The following is a 12,738-nucleotide window of genomic DNA, read 5'->3' as shown; positions in this document are numbered from 1 at the left end:
TCCTTGTAATTGTGGCAGAAAAACCACTAGACAGTGTCATGCATTGAAAGGATATCAAACGGATATTTTATGGAATGATTCTCGTACATATAAAATCATATGCATAGGAATGTGGAGCTATATGTAGTGTCTTTCATGCAGCAATTTTTAATTTCCAATATAAACACTGAAAAGACTAGAGCATAGAAATGTATACCAATGAGAAACATTCTTTGTGAATAAAATCATTCCAAAACTTAAATGTGTCATTAGTGTTGCATTATTTATCAGTAGAGATAATCAGATTCCAGTAAGATTGTCCAACTGATGGTTTTTGTTTGTAATCGTTTTTGTAAATCTTAGTTGTTTTGACAATCCGGGCTGTGCAAGTTGCCCGGCTGACCCTTTCAGTGTGAGACAATATTTTGTTTATGATAAACAAAATCACTGATTCAAGACTGGAGCGGACCCCTTTTAGGCAGTTAGTGCGAATCCTTTAGGTTTAAACCATTACATGCAATACGGGGGGAGGGGGAAGATTTTTTTTTACCGAGTCAAACATTTTTCCTAATTATAATACATTGAGATTTAATATATACTTTGCTATATGTAGTGTGTATATTAAAGTATTGCCAACAAAATTCATCAAATTTGGGATCATAATATTGTTTAAGAAAAACCTCATAAAAGTTCATAATCTTCTGTAGCACACGTGCATGGTTAATTCGGATCATATATTTTCTATTCCGATGTTATAAGAATTCGAAGGTTCATATCATTTACAATATCATTCAAAAAATTTCTGGGATTTTTTTTTACTATCAACGTTGAACCTCGAGGTTACATTGTAGTAAAAAAAAATCCAATAAAAACGTTGAATGTAAATGATATGCACCTTTAAATCTTATATTGTAGGACTCATGTTGTTCAAACATAATGTGTTGATCAATTATGTTATGATGATTTTGATAAACTTCACATTAGGTAATCTTTCACGTATATTGATTACATTAGATCGAGTTGTCCCAACGATATACTTGTCGGTGTGCTCGATCATACGAATGTACCGACATTCATAATTATAGACAAAATGACACAACTTTGAAAAATTCTTGTGACGAAACTACATTTCGGAACACGTTAAAAATTGGATACCCAGAAAGCTACATTATTAAGGTTTGATATATATTTTTTTCAAAAAAAAAAAAAAATATGCAGTCAAATCTGGCAGTTTTTTACACACCCCTATGTTGAACAATAGGTTGTTCAATTAACAGTATGTTTGGCAATTAAAAAAATCATATATTAACACATTTAGCTTTAACATATACTTTATTTATAGTGGTTGTATAAAAGTTATATAATGGTTTTGTGTTTTAAGAGATATTCATCCCTATGCATATCGGGTTTTATGCGTAAATTGTCTCTCCTGTTCTTAGACCTTTTCTATCTCTTTCATAAGAAGAGTGACTTTTCTATTGTTCTAGTGTCACTGGAAATCCCACTGAACCAGTCTTTATACACTGCAGTGTATTCAGATTTGTTTTATAAGGGGACCTCAGGTAATCTGTCTATGAAAACTCGTTTAATAAGGGTGACCTCAGGTAATCTGTGTATGCAGACTTGTTTAATAAAGGTGACATCAGGTAATCTGTAGTGTTTTGAGATTTGTTTAATAATGGTGACCTCAGTTTATCTGTTGTGAATGTAAATTGGTTTGTTATATGTGCCCTTAGATAATCTGTAGTGTATTTGAGATTTGTTTGATAAGTGTGACGTCATGTAATCTGTCTTCAAAGACCGGATTAATAAAGGTCACCTGAGGTAAGCTGTGTATGCAGACAGGTTAAATAAAGGTGACCTCAGGTAGACTGTCATGTATGAAGACTGGTTTAATAAAGCTGACATCAGGTAATCTGTAGTGTATAGAGATTTGTTTAATCAAGGTGACCTCAGGTAATCTGTTGTGTATGGAGACTTGTTTATTAAACCCCTGATGTTATAGGCGTGTTTTATTTTCTTTAACCATTAACCTGGTTGAAGTTTGGTTATTGGTTCAATGTTTTATTATTTTTTGTTCTTAACCAATTGGTTATTGGTTAATGAAACCTTTAACCATACTTCCAAGGACGGTTTAGATATTTTCAAAATGGTGGCCTAGGCTACCGGCGATGTTTTTTTTTTCTCTGTGTATTTGCTAGTCTCACTCATATAAAAGTAAGAGCTCTAACATACATAATGGAGAAAAAACCTTCGGGCTCCCATGTTTGAAAATTGAAGCTTAAGTCTATATGTTCATATCTATATCTGGTAAGGGCGGTTTATTTATTTATGAAATATCACAAGGCTTACTTCAGGCTGGGACTATTATACTGTTAGTATTATCTGCGACTACTATAACATAGTGTTATAGTAGTCCCAGCTTCAGGAAGATCTTGAATATTGTCCAAAGTTGGATAAGAATGCCTCAAAGAATAGGACTTTTTGTGTTATATAAAATGTAGTTTTTACCGTCATTTCTAAATACTTGACACTTCAGAACCTTTTTTAACCGGTTTCACCGTGACTATATGCAATAAGTCACCTATACCTGCCACTATGTACATGCAGTGTTTGTATATAAGAAGATGTGGTATGAGTGCCAATGAGACAAGTCTCCATCCAAGTCACAATTTATTAAAGTAGACAATTATAGGTCAAGGTACTGTCCTTAACACGGAGCCTTGGCTCACACCGAACAGCAAGCTATAAAGGGCCCCAAAAATTAATAGTGTTAAACCATTCAAACTGGAAAACCAACTGTCTAATCTATATGAAAAACCAGAAACAAGAAACACTTATGAACGACATCAACAAAGTTAACTATTGAAGTTCAGATTCCTGACTTAGGGTCTTACTTAGGACAGGTGCAACAATTATACACTTAACGATTGCCTTATTTTTTAATTATGCAAAAAAAATCACATCAACTGATCAAAAATTCATATAAAAAATAGAAAATTGTACTGTCCAATACCCTAATGACAAACTTGACATAGCATGTACCCAAGTCTTTAAAACCAAAGACTTTCGGAACAAGAAAATTGCACCTTTTCTACCTATAGACAAATCACACTTTTTGCCAAAATTCTCAAATAAAGAATTTTATTATATATTTTAACATATATCATCATTCATGTTAACAAAACAAAACCACTTTTGATAGGAACTATTTTCTCATATGTATACAATGAACATTAAAAGAAATTGATTGTTGTCTTTGACTTATGAGACCCCTTTTCAACGTGAAAAAGTTGATATTTGCAGTGTTTGTTATTTTAATCCTACTTGTAATTTGTTTTTGTTCACACATTGCAGTCAATAATATGAAATTTTATGCGACTGAGAATAAGTGAAAGGTTAGCTAGCTATAAAACCAGGTTTAATCCACCATTTTCTACCTTAGACAATGCCTGTACCAAGTCAGGAATATGCCAGTTGTTTTTCATTCGTTTGATGTGTTTGAGCTTTTGATTTTTCCATTTGATAAGAGACTTTCCGTTTTTACCTTGGAGTTTGACATTTTCTATATTTTATATTTTGCAATGATTCATGTAAATCCCATAATAGATAAAGATTAAAAGGGCCCGGCGATGCAGCAACATTTCGGCACTGGTTAACACACACAAACATTGCCCTGTTGTGGCAGTAACAGTCCTTATACACATTCGAAAGATTTTAATGATTGAAAATATGTTAACGACCGTTAACGACAGAAAGCACAATTTTTGAATAATAACAGCATTGATATTTGCATGTACTATTGAAAATTTATCCACTATGGTCTTGCGTAAGGGAGTATGCATGTCATGCAGATCACAATCTAAATTTTTGACTTTAATATTTAAGTAAATCAATCGCATTCAACTTGTGCTAAACTTTCAAGTACATGTACTTTTACATTATAAATAGACAAATTACAACAAAATTAAGCTATAAAAAGTTGGAAATTTGGAGAAAACAAATAATGTTTAATGGCAATAATTGTAGTGTTGCTGCAACAAGAGATACGAAATTTTGGAACATACTAATTTAGGTCTGGCAAGGCCGTAGCGCATGTTCATTTAAAGTGAGGCAAATCGCCGAGCGGAGCGAGTCGAATTTTTTTTAGCCTTTTTTATGGGGGGTTCGGGTGCCTGAAACAGGAGAAGCTAGCTTATTTCAGCATTACTATATGTAATAAAAAACAAAAAAATATAACAGAAATGCGTTATGTTTATTAGCTAGCCTATAAGTAAATATTAAAATAATCTCTGTTGGTCAAACAACTTTCCAATTTTCCTGTGTGTGACCTGTACTATCGAAAAGCTTCAACATACGTTCTTATGTATATTCATGAATATATATTTATGTCCAGTAGCAAGTTATAAGCTTCTAGAAGACGAGAACATTTTATAAATATTTTCAAACAATACCAAAAATATATTTCATACTTTTTTATTAAAGATAAATAAAAATCATGAATTGCCTTATACACCAAAGACTTCCATAGAAAAGGCGCTTCATGATTTGTTTAAATTAATTATGAATATTTTTTTTTATTTTTGGTCAATGAATTATTTTACCGATTAGCATTTGTTGTTCAGTGAGTTGATATTGTAAACATTGGTAGCTATAGCGTTATCGATTCAAAAATAAACCAAGGAAAGTAATAAGCCAGCATACTTATAGGGGGTGATAAGACTCATGAGTTACCTTTTTCATCTTTTTTTCTCTTTGAAGAACCCGTCTTCAATCAGTTTTGTAACGACATTAAGATTTGTTTTAATATTTTTATTTTTATTTGTATTCGGAACACTTCTTTTTTTACCGTCACCGCTATGGTAAAAGCTGCAATCGCTGCTGCAGAGTGGACACACTGTATGTAGTGTGCCGGTAGATAATTGGAAACTCGAAACTCGCATATTGATAATGTAAAATACATAATTAAAAAAAATGACACTTCTAAAGTTTGGTCGTCGTTTCAAAAGTGAGGCATTTGCCTCATTTGCCTCCATTACGCTACGGCCCTGTCTGGAGCTGGAATGTCAGTAACGACTGGTAGTCCTTTGTTAATTTATGTATTACTAGAACACACCCGCGAAATCGCGGGCATATACAGCTTGTGAACTGTTGCAGGATAATTTTTTGCAAAAGATATTATGTATGGAGAATTACATAGAAGGTATACCTCCCTTTTTCCAAAGTCCGATATTTGTTTCCTTTCTGTTAAATTCAATTATATTCGTGTTTCTGGCCTACGACCACAATTATTCTTCTCCTTTGCTACAATGCTTCTTTTGGTAAAAGTCAAATCAAATCAAAAATTTGCACCGTTTCAAACATGAAATAAATGTAACTGCTTATATATAGACCATTATTAGTCTAAAAAATATGCTTCTATTACAATTCATCAGTGATTTTTTTTTGAGAGCCTTATTAACATGCCAATTGTAGGATTTGAATCATGTATAAATGACCAATACCGACTAAGGCTAATTTGAGGGGTTGTCGATCGGAGGGGTCCTGATCCCGAAATCCCGGGCTTAAAACCATGAAACTGAGATGCAGAATTTAAAGAAATTCATATCCCGAAATCGAAAAATATATTCCCGGATCCCGTAAGGATCAATCACCAAATCCCGAGCTTAAAAACACCCGATCCCGACGCCCCGAAAAAGGTCCTGCCTCCCTCTAATCTCCACCTTACTCTCATTTTTGCCAAATCACTATTTTCCCTTTTAACAATAAATTTTTATGCCCCAATTATGGGCATTATGTTTTCTAGTCTGTGCATCCGTGCGTTCGTTTGTTCGGTCGTCCGTCCGTCTCGTCCGTCTGTCCCACTTCAGGTCAAAGTTTTTGGTCGAGGTAGTTTTAGATGAAGTTGAGCATGTTTTACTTATTTTAATATATAAAACATGATAATATAGGCTATGCCTGTGTCGTTATTTACGTGACGATAAGTGATTGAATGACAATAAAACATGATAATATAGGCTATGCCTGTGTCGTTATTTACGTTACGATAAGTGAATGACAAAAATGATTGGGTTTATTTTCACACGGCCTGGGTCGTTGCTTACACTTGGGACAACATATAACGATTCAGGCAATGTGAAAATGGCTTGCATGAATCTTAAATAAAACATGATAATATAGACTATGCCTGTGTGGTTATTTACGTGACAAATAAAACATGATAATTTAGGCTATGCCTGTGTCGTTATTTATGTGACGATAAGTGTGAAAATGGCTTGCACTTGGGACAACATATAACGATTCAGGCAATGTGAAAATGGCTTGCATGAATCTTAAATAAAACATGATAATATAGACTATGCCTGTTTGGTTATTTACGTGACAATAAGTGTGAAAATGGCTTGCATGAATCTTAAATAAAACATGATAATTTAGGCTATGCCTGTGTCATTATTTACGTGACAATAAGTGTGAAAATGGCTTGCATGAATCTTAAATAAAACATATTATAGACTATGCCTGTGTCGTTATTTACGTGACAAATAAAACATAATAATTTAGGCTATGCCTGTGTCGTTATTTACGTGACGATAAGTGAATGACAAAAATGATTGTGTTTATTTTCACACAGCCTGGGTCGTTGCTTACACTTGGGACAATGAATAACAAAAATGATTGTGTTTATTTTCACACAGCCTGGGTCGTTGCTTACAGACAACATTCTTATATAACGATTCAGGCAATGAATCTTAAATAAAACATGATAATATCAAAAATGATTGTGTTTATTTTCACACAGCCTGGGTCGTTGCTTACAGACAACATTCTTATACATATAACGATTCAGGCAATGAATCTTAAATAAAACATGATAATATCTATAGGGTATGTAAACTTCTGGAAATATAAACGGAAGAGGAAGTTGTCTATGAATAAAAGCCGGAGTGATGACGGACACATATCCGGACTTCTTTTTTTCCGTTTTTCTCCCAAAATAACCGAAACTGAATAATCATAAGAATGGATGACAAATGCGACTATCCATGGTACCTATAGGACATATAGTCACAATGATCAATTTATTGTGGAAGGAGGAGAAGCGACACCCAAAATGAGGTCTTCTCGTTTAATAGTATAGATGTCACTTTGCTTAGTTTCTTTTGTAGCCTGTTCTGACATCGGACTCTTAATTCTTTTACAGAGGCGGATTTAGGGGGGGGGGGGGGGGGGGGCAGGGGGAGGTTGAGATCTCATAAAAATGTTTAACCCCGTCGTATTTTTGCTGCTGCTGTCCCAACTTGGCCTTTGTTAGTCATGTATGTTTTTGATTTTAGTTCATTTATATGTTTTGAAGTTAAGTATGACGTCCATTTTCACTGAACAAGTGCACATTTTATTTAGGGGGGGGGGGGCAGCTGAGGCCCATCTCTGTGTGCGAGATTTTCTCGCTGCGTTGAAGACCATTTGGTGATCTTCAGCTGTTTTATGCTCTTTGGTCGGGTTGTTGTCTCTTTGACATATTCCCCATTCCCATTCTCAATTTTATTATGTTTAAAAAGTTAGTGGAATACGGTCCGTTTGTCCTACATAAATAATAACAGACACGGGTAACAAAATTGTCAATCACAATGTCACACGAGCTTGCTTTTCTACAGAAATAGCTGATTTACCATGACATTAATTTTGGACCTGGTTCGGGTTCCTATGCAAAAAATCCAAGAAAATCGCATTAAAGTTTTTCTTTTTAGTTGAAAATAATTCTTGAAATTTGTACATGAATATATCAAAGGGAACTAGAAGCATGTTCTTCGTCCTACAAACGGATTACATTTATTATTAAATAACAAGTGTGGACACAGATCAATGTGGATAATATGTTTGAATGTTTGTCGGTGTTTTCTGATAACAAAAAATCTGTTTTCCCCATAGTGTTTCACAGTGACAGCCATCTTCAATATCAGACCAGTACCAAACACTAAAAATGTGGAGTGTTGTTTTTTTTTTCAATATCTGGGTTTTATGTTCAAGATTATCTTGGAGGAGACACTTTTTGTACACAATGTATGGATTACCAAATGATTCTGTTAAAATGAGATCTACTACTTTGCTTTTGGATAAAAAAAAAAAATACTAAAAATTAGTAGAGGAACACATAAGCTGCATTTCTACATTATATGTAATTTTGATATGCAAGATGGTTTATAAGAACCTGTATGTATGTTCTTCTCGGATGGTTCTAATTATGTCCATTGTGGTGGGCATTTCTTACTTGGAACACTGTAGTCTAGGATCATACCAGTATCATTAGTGAAAGATTCCCTTTACATGTTTGACATTGTTTCTTAGATGTCTAATAGTTCAAAGTGATGATAATAGCTGGCATGCACATGGGGCTAAATGAGCAAGACAGTACACTTCTGTTGTATCAAACATATATTTTAATTCTTTCTTTGAAATTGTCTTTATCTTAGATTCTCCATGGCCTGATTGAAGTTATATAAACATGATAAAAGACAAATTTACCAGAATGAAATAATTTTAATAACATGGTATATCCAATTTATTTGTTTATGATTCTTAATTTCTCTAAATAGATTATTACAAATAGTGTAGACTAAAATGTATAAAAAATATGAATAAGGTTTTGCAGAATTATTCTTATTTCAAGGTTTTTGTTATATGGATAGAAATATAAAGGAAACTTATAGGATGCAGCTTTGTTGTGGCCATAGTATACAAATAAACGGTGCTGTAATCCGTCAATTAACATCAACACAAATTAAAGAACCTTGGTGAGCGCGCTCACATACCCCACGCATCCACATTGTCACTGGATAAATAAAATAACTCTAAGCAAAAAAATTGAATCATAATTTCCTGGCGATAAACACATCAACATAGTATGTCCTTATTATCTACAAAGTTTCATGAAATTCTGTTGTGTGATTTCAGAGGAGTTGAGATGACAAACTGTTGCAGTAGTATATTGGTGCAAATAAGTTCAAAGGGGCGTAACTCCTAGAAAAAAAATTGAATCATAATTTCCTGTCGATATGCACATCTACATAGTAATTATACAGGTAATAACTGTGCACCTTATAATCAGCGTGACTTTACCAAATGACAATACGAATTCTAAAAATTCAGGCTAAAACTAAGGGGTAGGTTATTTAATTCAGTCAAGGACCTGGGATGTCGCGGGTATGGTCTAGTTAGCCTTATGCGTTTCGTCCATATGTATGAATGAATAACCAGTTGCACTCGGGACTCTTCAGTAGATAGTGCAAATGGTTAAAAAGGTGACAAAACCACTTAGCATCATATTCCAGGTAGCAATGTTTGGTATATTTCAATGTACTTTTTTTTATTTGGCTATCTGGATGCAAAGTATTTGTTTCAAATGCATCTAAAATAATTTAATCTATCTTAAACTATTCATGCTCAGTGAATGCTGCTTCAATAATTCCTGGTGATGACAATTTCAACGATCTTACTGTAGTTGTTTATATCAGAAAGAATGCATTGGCATAACAATGAACTGAGCTTAATGCAAAGCACTTTAATAATACACTTAGACAGAGAGCTCAATCCAGTGATATACTTCTTGAACACCAAAAACAAACATGCCTGACTGCACGGACTTGGAGTTCCTGAAAATAGACATGTAAATTAATTATATAATATAGTAAACTAGATATCATTGAGATGGGAGCCATCTCTGTGGGCCCCGCTGTGAATAATGTGCATTAAAAAATTGTATCTTTACCATAGGACATGGGTTTGTCAACTGAAATCAAAGTTTTTGACCTTGACCTTTGACCTAGGAAGTTGTAAATAAATTATGACACACCCTTTGGTGTTGGTTTATAAACATGTCGAGTATAAACTTTGAAATGATAACGGTTCTCAAGATATAGAGCGGACACAATCTTTACCATAGGACATGGGGTTGTCAACTGAAACCAAAGTTTTTTACCTTGACCTTTGACCTAGGAAGTTGCACATAAATTATGACACACCCTTTGGTGTTGGTTTATATACATGTCAAGTATAAACTTTGAAATGATAACGGTTCTCAAGATATAGAGCGGACACGATCTTCACCACAGGACACAGGGTTGTCAACTGAAACCAAAGTTTTTTGACCTTGACCTTTGACCTAGGAAGTTGTACATACATCATGACACGCCCTCTGGTGGTGGTTAATACGTATTTGAAGTATAAAGTATGAAATCATAATGGTTCTCTAGATATGGAGCGGACACAAAGTTAAAGTGTTACGGACGGACGGACGGACGGACGGACGGACGGACGGACAGACTGATCACTATAGGGCGACCCGCCTAAAGGCGGGGCCCTAATAAAATATCTATGTACATGTATATAAAACTCAAATACAAATATATAAAAATACAAATTTCTGATAAAAATAGTTAGTAAAAAGCAAGTAGCTGTCACTACATGCATAAATAAATACATCCTGAATACCTTTCTCTTGAAAAAAGTACAAACTTCCACCTTATCTTGGTAAACAGGTGAAAAAAAACATTCAAAACTAAAAAGTTTTCAGTATCTATTACCATCACCACTGAATCAATACATTTGTATTAGTACATGTACATGTATTTGCATCAGTGTAAAAAAATGTGCTAAAAAGTAGTAAATTTTTTACTAAAATAAATGTATAATTTACACTTGTGAATGGCTGTATGTAATTGTTTCGCGGCTACATCAATATTCATAGCAGTGAAAAAGTTTTTCTGTGGATAAATATATATATATATATATATGTACAACTAAATAATTATAACTAATTTTATAACACTCATTAGTGTGTTAAAGTTCCATCATTTTGTACATTCTTAGACACTTATATAATTTAATTTAGTAACTGCATCAGTTTTTTTACAAACTGATCCACACCTAGATAGATTGAATGTTGATTGTTGCTATTTTTAGACACTATATGTACAACCATTGACAACTAAATATCTATAATACTAAAATTACGAGGTCCAATTTGTCAGCCGTCATCGGGTAAAAACGACAAATCAAAGAATTCAACTCTATATATAACTAATATAGGACAATGGTGTAGATTAAAAATTACACCACTCCAGACCCTTTTGTTTTCAGGATAATTAATATTGCCAATAATTAACAAGTTCCGGGTCGAATCCGATACCGATACAAATAGTATATTCAGCTATTACCTTATCTGTACGTTCCGCATTTGACAGGCGCACCACCAAACGGTGTATTTAGGATTTTGCTATATACACGTACGGGTCATAATCAAAGGACTGACACTACTAAATTCAATCATTGTCAAATTGTTCCCTATTGTAGTTTTATTCAGCAATCAGCAAGACTTTCTAAGATAACTAATATAGGACAATGCTGTTGATTAAAAAATACTCCATTCCTGGATAGCCAGGACCTTTTGTTTTCCAAATAATTAATATTTCCAATAACTGATAAGTTCCAGGTCGACGGGTTCAAACAAAAAGATTTGAAAGCAGAGAAAACTGTGTATCTTATAATCGACATGACTTATCAGATGACAATACCAATTACTAAAATAAGACTTAGGCATAGTTATATACTTTAATTCAGTCACGGACCCGCGATATCACGGGTGTGTACTTGTATATATAATATTTATATACATGATATACACAAGGCTGGTGTGGACAAATGGACTACATCTTGACATAAGGTCTTTGCAATTTTGATAAATATATACATGTATATACACGAGGCTGGTGTGGACACACTTGCATGGATGCACAAAAAATCTAGATACATGAAGATAGAGAGAGAGAGGTATTGGTGATTTTATACAGAGTTTTATGTATTTTACTTTCGAAAAAAAGACATTCCAATGAAATGGATGTATCAGACATGTCAGATGCAGAAGCTAATCTATTTAACTCTCCCAGTCATCCATTATGGAGTCAAAGTCTCGTGACAGTGCTCATGTACAATTAAAACTATGTCTAGTAATCCATCTGATTCAACAAATGCAAGTACTGTGAAATGTTTCAAAACAGCCTATTAATTGTGAAGTAATTGCAGGTCTCCCTATTTATATAAGGTATAACAAATTGACAAATAATTAGATGACCATTAGTCCAAAGCGAGGTGTTACAGAAAAAAAATGAAATAGCTAACAAATTGACAAATAATTAGATAGCCGTTAGTCCAAAGGATCATGTCACAGGAAAAAAATAAAATAGCTTTTAAACATGGTCAAGATGTCATAATTATTTGGCTTAGATGACCATTTGATAATTTGGGGGGCCAAAAGTAATATTTTCCAAATTGAATACTCATTTTCATCTGTTATGCTTATTTTATTCACTCAGTGGACATGTGGATATGATATTCATTTTCAAAATCATCCTCCCCAAAAAATCAAATAATAATCCCCTTTCCTTTCAACTTTATACCTATATGTACTACCTCTGTACCTTTGTCTTCAGATCTAATCCTCTTGCACACTGTTTTTGTTGCTCTCAAGAACATATATAACTATATTAAGTTTAGCTTCTACAGACCCCTTATCTGGGATCTGGGAAATGTCCTACTATAGTGAGAATTTCTTCTTACAATAGATAGGGATTTTTGTTTGGGGGTCAAAGTTTTGAAGCTATGTATGTATGTGTTAAGGGGAGGGGGTCATTATGTGGTGAAAAATTTGAACATACCCTTCAGCTGATATTCCACTGGTCCACTAAAAACCAATTTCACTGACGG

This window comes from Mytilus edulis, chromosome 5 (assembly GCF_963676685.1).
Source record: "Mytilus edulis chromosome 5, xbMytEdul2.2, whole genome shotgun sequence".
Taxonomy (NCBI): Eukaryota; Metazoa; Mollusca; class Bivalvia; order Mytilida; family Mytilidae; genus Mytilus; species Mytilus edulis.
The sequence above is the reverse complement of the archived record's forward strand: the minus strand, read 5'-3'. Positions refer to the sequence as shown.